Source organism: Limulus polyphemus, unplaced genomic scaffold (genome assembly GCF_000517525.1).
Source record: "Limulus polyphemus unplaced genomic scaffold, Limulus_polyphemus-2.1.2 Scaffold1566, whole genome shotgun sequence".
Taxonomy (NCBI): Eukaryota; Metazoa; Arthropoda; class Merostomata; order Xiphosura; family Limulidae; genus Limulus; species Limulus polyphemus.
The window spans coordinates 232,837-254,262 of NW_013667176.1; positions in this window are offsets into that span (position 1 = coordinate 232,837).

Consider the following 21,426-nt stretch of genomic DNA (forward strand, 5'->3'; position numbering starts at 1 on the left):
TTGGGCTATTCATTTACTAACGTATAGTGGGACTGACCGCCATGTTACAACGCCCCCACGACTGAAAGGGCGAGCATGTTTAGTGTGACGGGGATTCACTTTTTAAGAAGACTATTTGTCTGAAACCTTTTCTTATCTATCAATATAGTTTTATATAGTGAAGGAACACTCGCAAAACGTTCTCACGAAAAAATGGTTGAAATATTTATTTTATAGTAAAACAAAAATTATACGTTAAAGAAAATTCCGCTTACGATTGGTTGAACGAGACTCGTATTAAAAACTATTTGTTGAAAACTAAAACTATGTACCAATTCCGCTTTATGTTCCTGCTATAAACTTCAACTACTTAGACTAAAAATAAAGTGGTATTTATAGCTAAGCGCTTTCTTCTTAAGACATTAAGACCTATCTTTAGTTTGCTTAACATTGCAAAGACTGAAAATTCGGGAAAATACTTTCTTCCTTTAGTCATTTGGACGAAATAATAACGAATAATTCAAGCACTAAAATTCGGAAAATAAGATAATAATGGTTGATTTCTAAATGCGTTTCAACTATATGTTGAAGAAGAAAGTATAATATATAACTTTGAAATAATTACTTTGTTATTTCCTTTAAAATATTTTAGCGTCATCTGTATTTATGACAAACTATTAAAGCATATGCCGCCGTCCCTGAAAGAAGGCAGTCAGTCAGCATCACCCTTCCGCCTATCTTCCTCGCCAAGGGATTGACTGTCACTCTTATAATGCACCCATAGCTTAAGGTAAGGGAAATATTTTGTGATAATACACGGATTCGAACCCGACTTGTCAGCACCGAAACTCAGAGCTCTGATACAAGGTTAATCACTGTGCTAACGTCAATCATCAGATTTTGAGCATACATTTTAAATAAATATTTTTGGTTTGTTTGGTATTAAGCACAAAGCTACACAATGGGCTATCTGTGCTCTGCCCGTCACGGGTATCGAAACCCGGTTTCTAGCGTTGTAAAACCAAGTAAACACAAGATGTTTTGAATATATATGATTTTTTTTCTTTCAGTGATATTAAAAGGAGTAATAGATTTATAGTTAAATACATTCATAGGATGATTTATTAGCGTCAGATATTTCTAAACACTTATAAGACAAGAAGGTGAAAAAATTCTAACTGTTCAAAGTGGAAGAAAACGTACCGAAAATGTTTATTTCATTGTTGGTCTACATCGAAAAGTTTCTGTCGTCAGTTGTTTTACATTCCGATGGAAAAATAATAGGCACCATGTTAGCCAAAGCAACGATAAGTCAATATAACTCTTTTCATTTTTAGAAACTCTGAGGAGTTATTTAGTTCTATCTGGCTGGAAGCTTATCGCCACCTTAAATCAAGCAGGTAACTCATTCCTTGTTTTTATGAGTACATAGGTTATTCAGACGCAATCTATGAACTCGTGGGGAACGTTACCAGAACGGACTGACTTGTACACGTAGCTGTTCTATGTTTGTTTGTTTTCTTGTAAGGCTTCATTGGACCTGGGTAGCTTTCTTCCAGGTCGGAGCCATTTGTGAGGTATTGGCTTTGCGTTATTGCTTGGTTGATTTTATTTCCTACTTTATCCAACTGAGAGCTGGCTTGATAGTGTGGGCTTTTGACTTTAATGTTCTGGTCTGACGGTTGTACTTTCTTGCAAGTTAAACTGCCAGAAAAGAAACCAATGAGAGATTTATATGACCCATTCACTACTTGAAAGATAAGTACCGAACCAACCCAATCAAGCTAACGTTCAGTTTTCCAGACTTTCTTAACTTTTGAACAACTGTTTCTCCTGGTTTAGGTCATACATTCTTTGAACTTATAGTAAAAATTGAGTCACCACAGGAAAAATTATTACTTTTGTAAGGCGAATTTTATTTCTAAAAAAGTTATTTATATGATGAATAAGTAACTATGTTTTCATATTCAATAAAAACAAAAAAATACACATACACGTTTTCTATAAGCATAAGTGGTACGTCAGCTATTTGAATAGTTCGCGTACTACCCATGATTCTATAAAAACTTGTGTGTATATATATTACATTAGCGATTATTTATAATATATTACAATAAAGGTTTTGAGGATAGGATATTTGCTGTTTCCTAACAATAAGTTTGCATTATGTTCTTGATTATTGGCTAATTACGTTTTATTTTAGATTTGTTGAGAAAAACATTATGTGGGATTTTATTACACTTACTGGATAGAGAGATATTTTAGTGGTTTTGTTACACATGTTGGGTGAAGAGGTCTTTATTTAAGCTTTTATTAAACATGTCGGGTATATCTTATGTGATCTTTCATCTGTTGTAATAAACCTCTCTAGTTGGGATTTTTGTGTGGTTTACGAGGATAACATTTACAAGTTAATTTCGCATTTTTATGTTCACTTTTGTGACTAGTTGGTGTTCGGAGGTTTAAATACAAACAAAGTCACAAAGTTTGATCGTTAAACATTTTCATACACAAGGAGTGTCTGCACATAGCCATCTCTAATTATGAATTTATACACTAGAAGGGATGCAATTAGTCAATATCACCCACCGCCAACGTGTGAGTTAGTAATATCTAATCGAAAGGTGGGATTTGATAGTCACTTTTTCAGAGTACCCACAGCCTCAAAGTTCGGAGCACAATTTTTCGGCAACGTAATGCGAATCATGAACCCTAGGATTCACAGTCCGGCATACTAACATATGATCAAGCATGGTCCACTGTGCGATAGGCCGACCAACCAAGTTAGTGAATTCATTATTCCTGAAAATAGTGGCCAATTGTATCACAGTTACTTAGTGAATTGAATATTCCTGAAAATAGTGGCTAATTATATCACTGTTAATTTTCTACGGATGGATTCATTTATTGGCATATTACATCATTTACGATTAGAACAATGTTATAACAACATTATAAAGCCGATACGACAATTATATTCTTGTCTTGAGAAAATGGAAACACGAGAGATATGTTTGTTAGTTTTTATTATTTCTGTTTGGAAAATTGTTTTAGGAAGTAAAGAATACTTTAATCATTAGAGTAGCTTAACGAACAATCTGAGAAGTTGCATTGTTATAATCGAAAAGTTTGTTTGTTTGAATTTCGCACAAAGCTACACGAGGGTTATCTGCGCTGGCCATCCCTAATTTAGCAGTATAAGACTAGAGGGAAGGCAGCTAGTCATCACCACCCATCGCCAACTCATGGGCTACTTTTTACCAAGGAATAGTGGGATTGACCGAAAATTTATAACGCCCCCACGGCTGAAAGGGCGAGCATGTTTGGTATGACGGGGATTCGAACCCTCAGATTGCGAGTCGACCACCTGGCCATGCCGAGACTAAATCAGAAAGGAAAATGTAACATATCCGAGTAGTACTTTATACGAGGTAAAAAGTCTATTCTCACAAATTATCGTATTACGTACTGACAACATAGATATTTATTTAAAGTGACCATTATCTCAATACTACATTTTTTTAAAGGTTTCGTTAACCATCTTAGATGGATACATTTTATTTGCAATATCCGATGTTTTACTATACCCTTCTCTGCAATTCAGCAGTGAGCTTTCAGGCTTACAACGCTAAATGTCGGGGCTCAATCCCTGTAATGGGTACAGCGCAGGTAACCCATTGTACAGCTTTGCGCTTAATGACAAATCGTTATACTACGCGATTAAAAACAAGATATTACTTCTGAAAATCGGTGCTATTGTCAGACCTGCCAATGCTGTACAAATCGGTTAGGCTAGTCCTTCACGGAATCAGATTAACTACAGCCAGATATGGGCCTTTTTTTTTTTCAAACAGCTGAGAATAGTATAATAAAGAAGAAACCTGTGTCAAGAAACCATAAAACGGCTTCTGAAATCCCTCCATAAGCTAGATAAATGTTTATATATAACCTACTTAATAAGGTAGATCAATCTGTCATAACCACGAGTTAATGATGCATCACTTCTTAACTCCGTCTGTTTTAAAACTATTTTGAAACCTTTTAGATTTTTCAACTAAATCGATATTGTTTTAAAAATGTTTAGCTAGAGGTAGAAATCGTATTTTTATTACCAACAATTACATTTATTATGAATTAAAGCACATTAGGAATTAAATTAAGGAATAATTAATTTGACCACAGTTAAATGTTCCGTTTATCTCATTAATTTTTAGTTATATTTGAGATACTAGGAGGGTTGAAAATATTTCACAGACAAAGAAAAAATACAAGCTACTTTTGCTTATGTTTAAACCAGTTTTTAAATACAGTGCTCGAGGTTACGAGGCTGGAGTTATTACACGCAATTGAAAGATTTTGTTAATGCAATAAACAGCATGGAAAAAAAGGAATATATGAAGCGTTATAAAAAAATTAGTACTCTAACACCAACTGATCAGAGTCACAAAAAAAAGACTAGTACCCTAACATCAACTCATGTTTAAATTTGTATTTTTTTTTATATTTTAAAATATTTTTCGTAGATTTTCAGTAATTTGGAACGTATGCTTATAAAACATCTTTTTAATCACAGATTAAGCCTAAAAATTAAGCAAAGTTTATCGTTGCAAATTATGAATGTCAAGAGCGTACTGTACATCTGATGTTATGTATATCTTTTTCATCCTATACGAACGTCAGAGCATAACGAATATATATATAATTATTAATTCTAAACGTCTCTTAGAACATGGATTTACGTATAATCTTCCACAGAATACCCCATTGTACTAAAGCTTCCTAAGTTGTCAACTTTTGTTTTTTTTCATCTTCCACAGAATATCACTGCTATTCTAAAGCTTGGTTCGGCATGGCCAGGTGGTTAGGGCGTTCGACACGTAATCTGCGGGTCGCGGGTTCGAATCCCTGTCACACCAAACATGCTCGCCCTTTCAGCCGTGGGGGCGTTATAATGTGACAATCAATCACACTATTCGTTGGTAAAAGAGTGTCCCAAGAGTTGGCGGTGGGTGGTGATGACTAGCTGCCTTCCCTCTAGTCTTACACTGCTAAATTAGTGACGGCTCGCGCAATTAGCCCTCGTGTAGCTTTGCGCTAAATTCAAAACAAACAAACTTTCCATTCTAAAGCTTCACAATTTGACAAGTATTATTAGGTACCACCTTCCAGAGAACACAAATGTTATACTAAGGTCCCATAAAATGTCAACTCCAAATAGAATTTTTATTGACTAAAACCGATTTTCTCATGACGTATGAGCTATAGAATTGTTTTTATTGTATCATAGAGAGGACACATATTTATTCCTAATTCATTTCCGGTAACTTATAAAACAATAATAAAAATATCTCATCTAAAGCGCCCGAACCCCCTATCCCGGTGGCTGGGTGTTAAGTTTGAAATTATAATGCTAAAAAACGGGGTTCGATACCCGTGATGGACGCGCATTGCAAATATCTCACGGCGTAGCTTTGTGCTCAAATCCTTTCTGTAATAAGAATACAAGTAGCACCTTCCCACCTTTGGCACAGCGGTGTGTCTGTGGACTTACAACGCTAGAAACCGGGTTTTGATGCCCGTGGTGGGCAGAGCATCGATAACCCATTATGTAGCTTCGTGCTTATCTATAAACAAACAAATAGCACTCTCTAGCATTTGTTTTTCTTTTCATTAAAGATAAAAGAACCACTCGAAGTTATTATAAGATAATAATGTAATAGTATCAGCAAATTAACTAACCAGTTCTATTTTTAAAGTTTTGTTGTTGTTTTCTTCGCAGCCTTATTGTGCCTTGTGCTCATTAGGGTTCTTGTACTGACGTTATATCTAACTGAGACTCAATATTCTCTTCAACGTTATTTTATGTTATGGAACGAAGTTTATGAAACAGTTCCTAAGCAAGAGCGTTGACCATGTGTAACAATAACTTCTAAAAAGTAAGATAACCATTGACTCTGTCTAGATACTTGGGAATACTAACGAAAATAATCGAAAAAAAGTCACTCAAAATGTGCATAAAACAAAATATAGTCATTCCCTCAACTTATAGTGATGTTGATGTCAAAGTAACTAATAAAAAACAAACGATTGAGGATTTAGTTTTCCAACCGAATTTATTGATTATGCACAACTCTAAAAAAGTAAACAGTTCTAAGCAAAAACTTTTGTTTAAAAAAAGTGCTATTTCCATACCTTCTTTTGGATATTTTGAAACAAATAAGGTAAGGTATATTCCATTTCTTCTATAATGTTAGTTTCACTAACAGTATTGGTTAAATGTTTGTTACATATATTTATTTGTTATATGAAGGATTATTTTGCATTTGTAGCTTAGTTTATGGTTTTAGGACTAACTTAAATATCCTAAATTAGATGAGTCGTGCGTGCCTATTGTTTAACCTATCCGAACTGTGTACCCGATGGTTCGAAGTTCACGTCTCGTTGCCTCCTAAACACGCTCCGTGAGTGCGCTATAAAGGTGGTGTTCATAGATATCTCACTTTTAAATCAAACAAGAGTAACTTCATTGTTGGTGGTGGATGCTTTGCTTACTGCTTTTCTTTTAGCCTATCAGTTCAAAATTAGGAACGACAATGCGCAAATTTATTTTGTGTATCTATGTGTAATAATTCCAAAACAAATAGACAAATCTAAATTGTCCGAATTTCGTGAGTCATTATTGAGATCACGGCCGAAAATATGCTTAAGATCGAGTGAATTAATACATGCAAATCATCATGTTTTTCTTCTTACAACATTACATACTCGTAGTCGGACCGGTGTATTAAATTAGCTATATTAATTATTATATTTAGCTCTGATCTATTCTGCTTTGACCAGAAATTAATATTATATATATATATATATGTACATACATACATACATACATAAAATAAAACATTTGTAAGGTTTTGTATTATTTTCCTTTCGGTATGTTTTTAGTTCTGATAGCACATGTGCCAAATTAAAAAGAAAAGAAAAACCCATGGAAAAACAGAAGAAAAATTTTTAAACCAATACATAATCTACAGCTTAAACCAACTGGCTTCGCTTATACAAACAGGAGCATGTGTAAAGCTTTAAATTTTGATACTTTCAAAACCACTTGTTGCTGATGTGAAACCTGAACTTGACCGGAAAACCTCATATCTTTGTAGGAATGATTGCGAGTTGATTCTAATATTGATTAACTTTCTATAGATATTGTTCTACTAAGTTCGATTGCTATGGATTTTATCTACGATATACACTCTTACATGAAGTGTTTTTCCAGTAGACCTTTTCAAACTGAACTCTACTTTACCGGGTTCAATATACTAAGTAAGCTTTGGGGCCTGTTTTTTTTTTGTACATATAAATAAATTGAGTGTGGTTTTGTTGAAACAATTCTGTTTGTGCCATTTGAGATGTTGCAACGGCTATTTGCTCAACTTGTGTATATTTACATTAGGCTTGATTGGATCCTGAGTTAGTATGTCCACCGTAGTCGATTCCAACTAGTTTATCAATGTCCCGAAACTGCAGAGATTCTCTAGCTAAACAAATTACTGAAGGCTTAGAAGAAAAAAAAAGGACGGGATAAGAAAATGGCAAAAAAAAAAGTAAATTATTTTCATTTACTATATGATCTGGCTAATCAATGAACGTGGAATGAAGTCCTCTTGCTTGTGTATTAAGGGAATACATGGAATGAGATTCTCGTGTTACTAGAGTGTGGGGTGTACATGAAATGAGGTTCTTGTGTTACCGGAATAGAAGCGTACATAAAATGAGGCTCTCGTGGTTCTGGAAAAAGTGGTGTGGAATGTGGTTCTCTTTCCTGCTGGAAAATAATTGAACCTGGAATGAAGTCCTCTTGCTTGTGTATTAAGGGAATACATGAAATGAGGTTCTTGTGTTACTAGAATAGAAGCGTACATAAAATGAGGCTCTCGTGGTACTGGAAAGAAAGTGTGCACGTGGAATGAGGTTCTCTCGCTTCTGGAAAGAAGGTATGCTTATGGAAGGTACTACAGAAACTGTCGGTTAAGAAAATCTCGGATTAAATAATAAATTCACTAAAACCCTTTTAATTCAATGTTTGCTAAATATAGTCTAGTATAAATCTTCCAAAACCAGAGAACTTATGGAAAACTTCGGGAACTGATCATGTGGTACAACAAAAAGAAACACTACAATAGAAGTTTCTTGCCCATGTACCTTTGAACAGTTCCGCACAGGTCATGGTAAACAAAAAAATTCGACAAGTTGGCGAATTTGAGAAGTAATAAGTCTGTCCATTCTGAAAGTTTTGGGAATAAAAAATGTGTCAGTTTTATAGTTTTAGAGGACTTTTTTACATGTAAATGGGAAAGTTATAATTGATGTATGGAAAAGTTGCACTTTACCTTAAAGGACCCTTATTATAGGTAGGCTTTTTTTGGAGCAAATTTGGGTATTTAAGTACTTATTATTATCTATATAGTTAACGCAGCAATGCATATAATATGCAGTGATTTTTTACAAAATATTTTCAAATGCGGTAGCATGATACCAGACTTAACTGTATGTAGTATTAAAACCTGTTTATTGTTATCTTATTTTATCCTCCAGAGTTCTTCCTGAAATGAATCTTTAATTTAGAAGTGTATAAAAAAGTGAAAAGTTGTCGTCATTCAACTCGACGATAAAGAGATAACTCAACACCTAAATCGGATTTTTCCACCACCTAAACCTGGTGTGTAGGAGAACCTGTGTGTTTTTAATTTCATGTAATATATTCAAGTAACATTGTTCGACATAAGACTCTCCGTAGTTATTTTCATTTTCAACTTTGAATTGTATGTCTTTGTGTAGCTTGTTCATGTGTTCAAAAAATTTTGTTTGCTCATATTGACGAGTAAAGCAGTTTTGAAAGTCTAAGATGGAAGGAATTATTTACAAACTTTTTCGTGAGGTGTCTGAGGACATAATTTTTGAAATTTCACAGTGAAATGTCCTGTATTTCTTCTGGTCCCCTGAAGATGGTGGAACGTTTTCCACTGAAACGTGTAGAGTTTTTAATTGTATATTTTACTTTAACTTATACAATAAGTTATTGTGCATTTTTAAACGTTTAATGTTCTTTCTTATTTTATGAAACAACAACTGTTATAGTATGAACTAGATTAAGTGAATTGCAATTATTGTCAGTTTTGTTTATTTACAAATCAGATTTTTAGTGTAAGAATTAATAACACAATGCTATTTATTTTGACACAGATTTTTTGAGCGTCTAGAAATATTATTCTCCTTTTTTATCTGTTTTTTACATTTAAATTACCAAGATAAAGTAACTATGTATAAACCTTACAATAATAACCCAAACTCAAACTTTAAAACACAAAAAACATTAGTCTATTTATACCTTCGGTAAGAGCTTTTCCCTATCACAATGGCGCCAAGAACAACTGGACAGCATTGCGATATCAAATAAGATATTTCTTTAGATGTCGTAATAGGAAAATAATATTGCTATTACGAGTAAATCAATTACATCTAAAAACATTATTTATTATATATACTGGCCAATACATTGCTTCACCTGAAATGAAATCATAATACCTTCGTAATGACATCATTCTTCACTTGCCTTTCGGTGGCTCATCGGTAACACTGAGGGCTTATAACGCTAAAAATCGGGTTTCGATATCTACGATGAACAGATGAAAAGCAAGTAAAGTGTATCTCTTTACGTTCCTCTGCTAAACAGATAGAAAAATAAATTTCTACTCTTAGTAGACATCATGTGACATCTAGCTTTCTAATTTTTAACTGTGCAATTTTTCCTACATATAGAATGATTGTAACTTTACTTACAGCTATACAGAATTTCTCAGTTAATATGTGAGTTTATTTCCAAAAAATTAAATTATAAAAAACATTTTCCAATTATCCCTAGCAAACAATACTATTAATACACTTGAGTTAAAATTATTGCTGTAAAAACAGTAAGGCCAAAGTATTTTGTTTGATATCTAATTTTGTAGTTCACTGAGCGAAATTTGTTACCATTAACCCTAAAATGTCTTTTTTTGTATCCATTAAAAGTTGAAAATGGTTACTAAGACAGTGCCTTATAATTTACGGTTTGTTGGGCCTATCTTCATGAAATTTACAGATACTCAGATAAGTTCTAAAAACCTAGAAATATTTACAGTTACATTAAACAACCTTAACACCACAGCTCCATCTATGCAGTGAAAAGTTGAATTTGGATGTACACAGTGATTGAAGTGAGGTTGGCTGAGGCGAGATACCATCCCACATCTTTTCAGGATGGCCCGAAACCATTCCTCTAGCTTTTAATAATCTGTAGGCTTCTCAGAAGAGAAGGGTTGAATAGTCGAAGCAATAAATATCAGTAGCATCAAGGGACTGGGGTGAGAAACAATATTTTTCTTTCTTAAAATCTCGTGTAAGACCGAGGCAGGAATGGTTACGGGCTCGGTCAGTGGGACCAATTTCATAGCCAAAAAGTAACCATTAATATTTTCTTACTATAACACGTAACAGTGTACATCTATTTATCATTAATTTAATTGTTATATTGTCCTTAGAATTACGTCTAAATAATAATCCCACCACACAAGTTTAAACCGCTCGCCAACTATAGATTCCATTTTCGTTTTGAAGAACCATTTGTTTACTGAAGTAGAAGAGTTACTTTAACATTTTCAGCCAAGATAGACTAACTGTTTTTATCTTAAACCCACAGGTGTTCAACAACTACAGTTTTTTTTAAAAAATGTTAAACAAAACAAAAGTGGGCACCAGAAACCAATAACTCATCTGAGTACAATTCTTGTAGCTCACCATTTCCTGGATAATGACGTGTAAACATTATTGTGCATACATAACTCTGACAAGAAAAACAGCATGTTGCAAGAAATCAGGCTGTAGTTACTAGACATTAATTAAGTGTCGACTTATTCTTATCGTGGTTAAATATAACATGAAGCTTAATACACCTATCCAATATTCTTTCTCAGAAAAGACAAGATATTGACAGTTAAAAATTGAATTGACGTATTAAAGTACGTTTAAGTCTGAGAGAACCTCAAAACTCGGGAATGATAATAACAGTTAAAACATATTTTCCACAATAAAATAGTTTTTATTTGTGGTTCAGTGGACAAAATGCATATATTCAACTGTGCGAATATGCGCTAAGATAAGCATCTAAAATATATATGTGTGTGTGTGTGTGAAAATCATTGTTATTTTTAATGCAGTTATTGTTTCTTTTAGCTTTTCATTGGTTATTGTATTAATACTTGATTATTTGTTTGAAATGGTTATTTTATGATTGTGTTTAAATATGACAATATGATATCATTATGTTTCTTCTACGCTGAAAGTTATTGAAAGTACTTGTGCCTCAGTACAGGATTTATATGTTTTAATAATTTTTAATGATGAATTTTTGAAAAAACTTGTTTGTTCGTAGTTAAGCACAAAACTACAGAGAGGACTATATTTGCTCTGCCCACTACGGATATCAAAAACCGGTTTCTAGCGCTGTAAGTCCGCAGACTGAACGGAGGGTTTTTTTGAGAAAAAATTAATCAATACCAACAAACCTAACTTATATTAAACATTGTTAAGTATATTCTAAACAGAGACATACCGCTGTGCCACTGGAGGGAGGGGGGCTTTTGAGAAAAAAATTAATCAATACCAACAAACCTAACCTATGTTAAACATTGTTAAGTATATTCTAAACAGAAAAGATGACTGCATTATAAAAAAAATTCGTTTTTATTGTAACACATAATTTTCAAATAATGAACAAAAATTTATAGAAGAGATTAAAGGTAAAATTTATATTAACATCCGATTGGAGAAAGCTACCTACTTAAAGCGAAAGTAAAAATTAACCTGATAATGAGTGTAGCTAATTAAATACACTATTCTTATATGCTTACTTATAATATTACAATGTATTGTGTCAACAGTTGCTATGCTGGTCCGTAAAAACAAATTAGCATTGTAAGTCCGTAAACTTCCCAACTTCCCGCTGGGTCTTGTTTAATTTAGCATCCATTCTTTCTAAAGGTATTACTCGCATCAAGCTACATCTTCGCAATGTGCAACTAAAAGCATTTTAATATAACATCTTAAGAAGTTGCATGAAAAACAAAAAGAGAAAACTCTACCTTTTCACAAGATAAGAAGACGAAAATATATTCAATCCCTGGAGGTAAATACTAATAAAAAGTGTCATCTAACTATATAACAGGACCCCAGGATCTAAGCTAATTTAACACTGCAATACCCTCGTATCATTCCGCGACTTTTTCCGTCGCTCTTATCATTTCTTGAACGACGCCAATTGTTGGTACAAGGTTAATCGAATAGTTCCCCATCAAATAACTTCGATTAACTCACACAGACTGTTGGACATTAGCGTTAGCTAGAACGAAGTGTACGTATACGTTAGACTCAGATAAGGAAAAAACTACTCGTTGTGTAGAAACAAAAGGCAATACTTGCAATGAAATGGCTAACTTGTGACATACAAGTTCCAGCATCAATTCACATAAAATAAAATATATTATTATTATATATATACCTACGCGCACATAGATACATAGATAGCATTTAAAGACTATTTATGGATAGATATCTCAAGTAAAAAAGAAGCTTATAGCCTAACGTATAACATACCCTAGGAATAATAAGTGAAAAACATAGATATGTGATAAAAAGTATCATTTGTCTTTATTTGCTGTTGCTTCTTAAATACTGCATATACGTCATATCTATGATTTACAGTGTGAAATTTGAGTTTTAAATAAATAATCGTTTTTATTAAACTGCCTTTTTCAAGATAGTTTTATAATATGAAAGTTAAATAGTCAAGAAACATTTGATGTTCATGCCATTGGTTTTCCTACCAATCTGTAGCAACTTGTTTGATATCGTTGGGTAAGTAAAACTCTGTTAGTTTGTAAAATCAAGGTTTTTAACTAAGTGTATTGAGAAGTAAAGAGACGACATGAAATACTAGGACCAACCGGAATGTATACATACATATAACATTCAATTACTCGCTTTAACGATAGTATCAAGTATTGGGTGTCTGAAAACTACGTGTGTCATTACCTTGTCTGTTTTATGGCTCTCTTATTAAGGTAAAAGCTAAAACCTATCATGCTAGAGATCGCAGAATCTCTTAAGTAAACGATCTTCAGATAGAATGATGAATGATGAGAGGAAACGTAATAACTTTTATCATTTGGACGACATGTGTTGGTGTCTTACGTTTTTATACAAGCATCTCATGATTTATAGTTCTTAACTGTGGATGTTTTGGTTTCCGACAAAAAGAAATCTAAACTAGATTCTGTTTATAAGCTGGATAATTGAAGGCTCTTCTATGTTTCACCAAGAACTTTGAGACTTTGAAGTCTAATATCCTAAGGTCACATTTCTGCTACAACTTCAATACTACATGTAACTTTATCTTACGTTAGGCATTCGGTTGGGTTTCTTATTACATACTGGTCCCGCCTAGTAAACGTAATATCGCGAGTTATGTTTTGACGATGAAATAATGGAATATGAGGTTCAATTAATGTCACTTTCACTTAGAAAATTTCTGAGAGAAATTTTCTGAAATGCAATCTTGGGCAAATCACAATCAAATATTATAAGAAAGATCTAGAGAGAGACAAATACATACCTAACTTAAATGGTATAACTTTCTTTTGTTCTTGGAAATCCAACGAATCTTTGACATTTTTTAAAGAAGAAAATGTCTACAAACTGAAAATCTCGCTATTAATGCAATCGTAGGTGATCAGTTATGACTACTATTGCACTTATAGAACTCAAGTAACCAGATCAGATAATATTGAATGTCCAGTTAAATAGTGTTTTCTACAAATATGTTTCGAAGGTTCAATCAGTGTATGTATCTGGTGGAACGTACAATTGAAAAATTCGGGGTTTTATGACAATAACTTAAGTATTATAGAACAAAGAAAAACAACTTCCAGTGCTCTTGAGAATATATAAACCCCCAAAACATTTTCTACTATATTATTATTTCTTATTCATCAATGGACGTTTTTTTTCGCTTCCCTATTAAGTACAAGGCAGTTTAAGGGTACTGTTATGTTTATATTGCTGCTCTAATGCGATAACATATGGTATACAACTCAACGCTATACTGAGTACAAACTAATCCAATGACATTTAAAACAAGCTCAGTCGGCTTTAATTCTCAGGAAAAGATTATTGTTGATATTGAGTTAATACACACTCTTCTAAAGAGCGCACACCTTCTATGTAAAGTGAGTTAATACACACTCTTCTAAAGAGCGCACACCTATGGAAAGTGAGTTAATACACACTTTTCTAAAGAGCACATACCTTCTATGGAAAGTGAGTTAATACACACTCTTCTAATAATATTTTTAAATTATCATTCGTTCAACCCGATAGATAGTGAAACAGGATATTTACTGCCATGTGCATTTTCTCTGGCTGATTATTTTGTGAATGGTAACGTCTAATATCACATCAAAATTTTTGAAAAATGTAAAGAGATAAAGGTAATAAAATCATTCCCAGGAAAATAGATTGGAAAATTGGCTACTCTCAGATTTTATTCAGTACTAATACTGGTTTGGTTTGTTATGAATTTCACGCAAAGCTACACGAGAGCTATCTGCTCTAGCCGTTTCTAATTTAACAGTGCAAGACTAGATAGAAGGCAGCTAGTTATCACCACCCACTGCCAACGTTTGGGCTACTCATTTACCAACGAATAGTGGGACTGACTGCCACATTATAACGCTTCCACGGCTGAAAGGACGAGCATGTTTGGTGTGACGGGAATGCGAACCTGCGACCCGCAGATTGTGAGTCAAGCGCCCTAACTACCTGGCCATGTCGGGCAGTACTAATACTGTACGTACATTTGTGACTACAACATTAAACTGTTTTAGTCGTAACTTCTTCAGTGATTATGAAGTCATGATTCACGAAGACTTTATTCAGTACATGTATTGCTAAGACTGTACGTACATCTGTATCTACTACTTCAAAACTATTTTAGTCGTAACTTCTTCAGTGATTATGAAGTCATGATTCACGAAGACTTTATTCAGTACATGTATTGCTAAGACTGTACGTACATCTGTAACTACTACTTCAAAACTATTTTAATCGTAACTTCTTCAGTGATTATGAAGTCATGATTCACGAAGACTTTATTCAGTACATGTATTGCTAAGACTGTACGTACATCTGTAACTACTACTTCAAAACTATTTTAGTCGTAACTTCTTCAGTGATTATGAAGCCCGTACGTACATCTGTGACGACAACATCAAGTTATATTAGTCATAGCTTCTTTAGTGACTAAATTACCATGATTCTCGACTTTTATCATAATCAGTACACAAGTTATGAGTAGTTGATGTATCATAAGTTTTTTAATCAGTTGAAATAAAGATTTGGTTTATTTAAGCTTAGAATAATGTATTCGTTTATACATCGAAAATTTAATGTCAAGTAACTGTTTTATGTTATTGAAAACAAGATCAATGAGACGATAAGAAAAGACATAATTTTGATGATTCAGCTCAGTTAGTAACTACATATACATATTCCTGGAACGGCTATTACTATTAACACGTGTTGGCTTAAGTGCTGAGTACGACATTAGATCAACAGCAATCATAGTTTGCTTTTTACAATAGGAGATATCACACTTGTACAGTAACCATTACTTTGATTTAGTTTTAATATTAGATATTTAATATTAGAATCTTTAATGTCATGTGTCTCTATATTTCGTATATATACACCAAAACACTACAATCCTTAAACTCTTCTCTCAATTGTTTTTCTCTTCTTTGTTATTTTCTTCTACCAATCTCGTGAATTCAATGCTACGAACTTAAAATACAATCATTATATCAATCAAATACATTCAAGTATATTCAAAAATGTACAAACTTAAAATACAATCACTAAATCAGTCAAATACATTAAAATATACTCAAAAATGTACAAACTTAAAATACAATCACTAAATCAGTCAAATACATTAAAATATACTCAAAAAATATAAAAACTTAAAATACAATCATTATATCAGTCAAATACATTAAAGTATACTCAAAAATGTACAAACTTAAAATACAATCATTATATCAGTCAAATACATTAAAGTATACTCAAAAAATGTACAAACTTAAAATACAATCATTATATCAGTCAAATACTTTAAAATATACTCAAAAATGTACAAACTTGAAATACAATCATTATATCAGTCAAATACATTAAAGTATACTCAAAAAATGTACAAACTTAAAATACAATCATTATATCAGTCAAATACATTAAAGTATACTCAAAAAATGTACAAACTTAAAATACAATCATTATATCAGTCAAATACATTAAAATATACACAAAAATAAATTAGTTAAAGCATATCAAATATACTTTCTCTTTTCTATTTCTTTATCATTTTTTATTTCATTAAAATCTTACTTTAGTTATGCTTTTTCTGTTATTATAGAAAAGCAGTTTGTTGCCTTAATATTTAATATTTTGATACAATATATATACTTCCTACTTAATTTAATGTCTTTTGTTTGTGATTCCTAGATAAAAAATAACAACAGAAGGGTTCAATGATTTTAGTGTTTTGTTATTTGTATCCACAGGTAGAAATTGTGTTTTGGTTATATATATTTATTTATTTGTAATTACTGTGAGTGAGCATTATTTCAACACGTGTGTTTTGTTGCATAAAACACAGTTGTTGAAAATAATAGATTAACTGCAGACCCGTACTGTTGTAAAATAAATCAGAAATTTAACACCCCAAATTTTGAAAATAAGTAAAAATACTCGCAATTTTTTAAAAGAGAAAAAGCAATACTGCTGTGTAAGTTTCGTTAAGATTAACATACACTTAAGTACTGAAGAAACGGAAATCGAAGTAAGCAAACTAACATTATTTGAAACTATTTCTCTTCATTACAAAAATCCGGAACTTCTAAAGATCACTAAGACTGTCTCCTAAGTTATTTTTTTTTTGTATTTTCGACTAATGGGCTTCAAGCATTGGAAAAATGTAAAAGTGATTGATACAACGAAGAAAACAATCTGCTAAAAGCTTAAAAATTGTTTGTGGTCCCCAGAGAGACAATAAAAAACTTAAATCATCACACTTGCTCAAGAGCCAATAAGGTTTTCAAATGAATCACTAAGTAAATTTAGATTTACAAGGGAAGAATGTAATGGTTTTTACATTAGTATATTTCTTCAAAAAAAATTTCCAGATAAAAATATATAAAGTAATATTTGTGACTGTTCAGTACAAAAACATGAATATCTGTGTTAGTGGGCAGTTTCTTACTAATTGTTTCTTACTAATGTGGACCGAGTTATTAAACGTGGAACCGTTAATAATTAAAATAATCTTAAAGCTGCTAGAAGCCTTGCGTGATACCGTTCTGGAACATACTAAAGTGAAATGTTAAGAAACGCCATACCATTCTGGAACATACTACAGTGAGATGTTAAGGAACACCATTCTTCACTACAACATTTAAAATCCTAACTTGGATAATAGTGTGTTTTAAGGGAAAATATTAACTGCAGGCATATCTTTCTAGCTCAAACACAATAATTTTTGCTTGAATTACAGTTTAGATCATAAACTTTTATACTAAAATATATATATATATATGACTTGTGATCGTTCTTTATAAAAACTTTAGTTTTTGAGAAGAAACACAAACACACACATATATATATTTTACATGATGAGTTATGTCTTACAAACTTTTAATTTAATAAGTGTTAAGTTACATTGTATACTATCCCTCTCGTCTTCTATCCACGTCATACCAAACATGCTCGCCCTTTCAGTCGTGGGGGCATTATATTAGTAACCCAAGAGTTGGAGGTGATGATTAACTGCCTTTCCTGTAGTCTTTCACTGCTAATTTAGGGACGGCTAGGGCAGATAGCCCTCGTGTAGCTTTGCGCGAAATTCAAAACAAACCAAATCTATAGTACGTTACAAAAATATGATTTCCTAAAGAATGCAAGATATTATCTTTTGTCAGAGAACACTCGAACCAATACCCATTTCTTGTTTATAACTAAAAAAGTGTATTGTTTTACGATCCTTATAAAATCTATATGATAGCTTAGTGTATTTATCCTTGTAATCAACACTCTAAGTAAGCGTATGTTGACCGTACTAGTTTTATTACAATTTCGTTATTCGTAGATAAATAATAATAATAACGACTCCTTCGAAGGAAGGGATAAATGAAACTTTTGATGTATATACAATGTATATTGTTTCTTAACACGGATGTAACAATCAGATCTCCATTACTAAACTATTAGTAAGTTATAAGGGAGAAATAAAGTATCTATGTCTATCAATCAAATGTCAAATCAGTACGAATTTCTCTCACTTCGAAAGTCGAACCTTTAAAAAAAAAACGATATAAATTTCATTTTATTTTCCGTTCTCGTTCTTTATTTAAAAGAAACTAGTTATTTTGTATACTCCTCGCAAATGGAACTTATTTCCATGCACAGCATTAGCTTTGGTCTTTTTCCTGAGGCTTTCGTCGAAAATGAGAGTTATTTGCAATTCAAAACGACAGCTCGTATCTATATAAGACCTTCACCAAATATTTCTTCCTCCAATAAAGAACCAACTAAATGTACACATACTGATGAGAACACGTAACGCCGTCTCTATTTTGAAACTAAATTTTAACAACTCGGTCATTTCTCCAATTAATATTGCTCACAAATTATTTCATGTCGTGCTCTCTTCGTTACACTTCAATAGTTTACAAATATATCACTTAACTGTAGTAATGATATTCGTATAGTTAAGTTAAATTAGTAGAAAAATCCTTGTTTGTCAACAGCAACTCTAGAATAGATTTTCACAAGGTAGTTATTTCTTTTCATTCTAATATTTTAAAACTTCTAGTCTCACATCTGCTTTTAATAAAATTGTAAGACTCAACTTTGTCGGTTAATATAGAATATGTTATCGGATCTAAAGGGTTGAATTACTAAGCTTCATTTCTAGATAGATTGTTTGTTCGTTTTTTTGTTATGGATTTAGGGCAAAGCTACACGAGGTATCTGCGCTAGTCGTCCCTAATTTATTAGTGTAAGACTAGAGGGAAGGCAGCTAGTCATCACCACCCACCGCCAACTCTTGGGCTACTTTTTTACCAACGAATAGTGGGATTGACCGTCACATTATAACGGCCCCACGGCTGAAAGGGCGAGCATGTTTGGTGGAACGGGGATTCGAACTCGCGACCCGCAGATTGTGAGTCGAGCGCCCTAACTACCTGGCCTTCTAGATAGAATATGTTATCGGATCTAAATGGTTGAATTACTAAACTTCATTTCTAGATAGAATATGTTACCGATTCTAAAATGTTCAATTACTAAGCTTAATTTCTAGACAGAATATGTTATCGGATCTAAAGGGTTGAATTACTAAGCTTCATTTCTAGATAGAATATGTTACCGGATCTAAAATATTGAATTACTAAGCTTAATTTCTAGACAGAATATGTTATCGGATCTAAAGGGTTGAATTACTAAGCTTCATTTCTAGATAGAATATGTTATCGGATCTAAAGGGTTGAATTGCTAAGCATCATTTGTAGAAATAAACTTTATCTAGTTATTAATCCAAAGTAATTTCAATTGATTCGATACTTAGATTTGATTATCAATTTGGTGATGTTTATAAAATTCTATATATTTTTATAGGCTCTTAATTGATATTGAAATATCTGAAAACCAAATCATTTCTGTGTGCTTTTACCAGCATTACCTCAGCAGTGTCTGACATTGTTAGATAACCTAAGTACATTTTAAGTTTAAGGAATATTAAAACTTATGTATCTGGTTAATTTCAGCTAAGTAAATAATCACTCTATAAAATTTAAATTTATTTCAATCTTAATGTAATAAGTTTACGTTCGTATAGAACATGTCGACGTTTCTCTAATGTTTCGCTGTTTTAACGCAAAATGAGCAAACGAAAAATATTTTCTAAGAGTTGTCTCATTCTTTTTTCAGCTTTCAAAAACAGTTTGCTTTATCAAACATTTGACGATAGGGACCTATATAAACATGACGTCTGATACAATAACTTTTTAACTTTAATTTTGTGTTTATTTTGACTTGAAACGAGTGATTAATTCCCAATGGATCTAAAATTCGATACCAGTTAATTTCAATACTCATAGTTTTAGCTCGACATAGACTTTTAGCACGTTTTTTAGACTATTTCTACTACCTTCTTGTTTTTAGAAAATGCTCTTTATACCCCTGTTTTTTGTTTTTTTTTACCCCCATAACTTGTGGTGAGCTCAAAAGATAAATTTTTAAGCATTTTTTTTGTCACCAACCACATCTTAAACAAAGGGAAGCGCTGTTTGATAAAGTAAATTCAATGTTTGGTTAAAAACTAAGTCTAAATATTTAGATTGTTTCAGGTAACAGGAAAGAGTACACCAACAATACGATTGTGTGTGTTGTGTGTGTAAATATGTGTGTTTGAGTGTTTTTAGTGAAACTAACTTTTTCTTTATTTCAGAATTTTGCACAAAGCTGCACAAGAAATATTTGTCGTATTTAAATTTGAACTGATACTCGGTGACTTTTGTCTGATTGAATAAGAAGACTTTACTATCACTTTTACAGCACACCCACAGCCGCAGAGTACAGAGCACGAATTGTTCTCAACGAAACGTGAACCGTGAGCCCTGAGATTCACAGTCCAAGTAGTTAATACTGGGAATTGCCTGGCCTATGAATAGCTAAGTTCCCCAGTGGCACAGCGGTATGTCGCGGACTTACAACGCTAGAAACCAGGTTTCGATACCCGTGGTGGGCAGAACACAAATAGTGCATTGTGTAACTTTGTGCTTAACTACAAACAAACAATAATAAACAAATGAATAGCTAAATATTATGTCGTCAAGAAATTAATGTGGCGTTTGGAACACTTTAATTAACCACTTCAAAAAAAAAAAACGTATATCATGTATAATAGTTAAACGAACCGGCTAAACGTCACGTTAGTGTAGCGTATATAATGTGTAAAGTGTAGTATACTATAATCTCTTATAGTGATGGCACACGACGAGACACACATTCGGCATGTAATGCTGTTTGAATACAAGAAGGGAAACAACGCCTCTGTAGCCACAAAGAATATCAAAGAAGTTTATGGAAATGTTTTGAAAGTTCGTAAGTGTCAACGAGGGTTCAGCAAATTTATTTCATGTGACTTTAGCCTTAAAAACTGTGATGTCAGAGGTCGACGTGTTGGAATTGATATTGATCCTCTGAAGACGCTTGTTGAATCTAACTCAAGGCAACACACTCGTG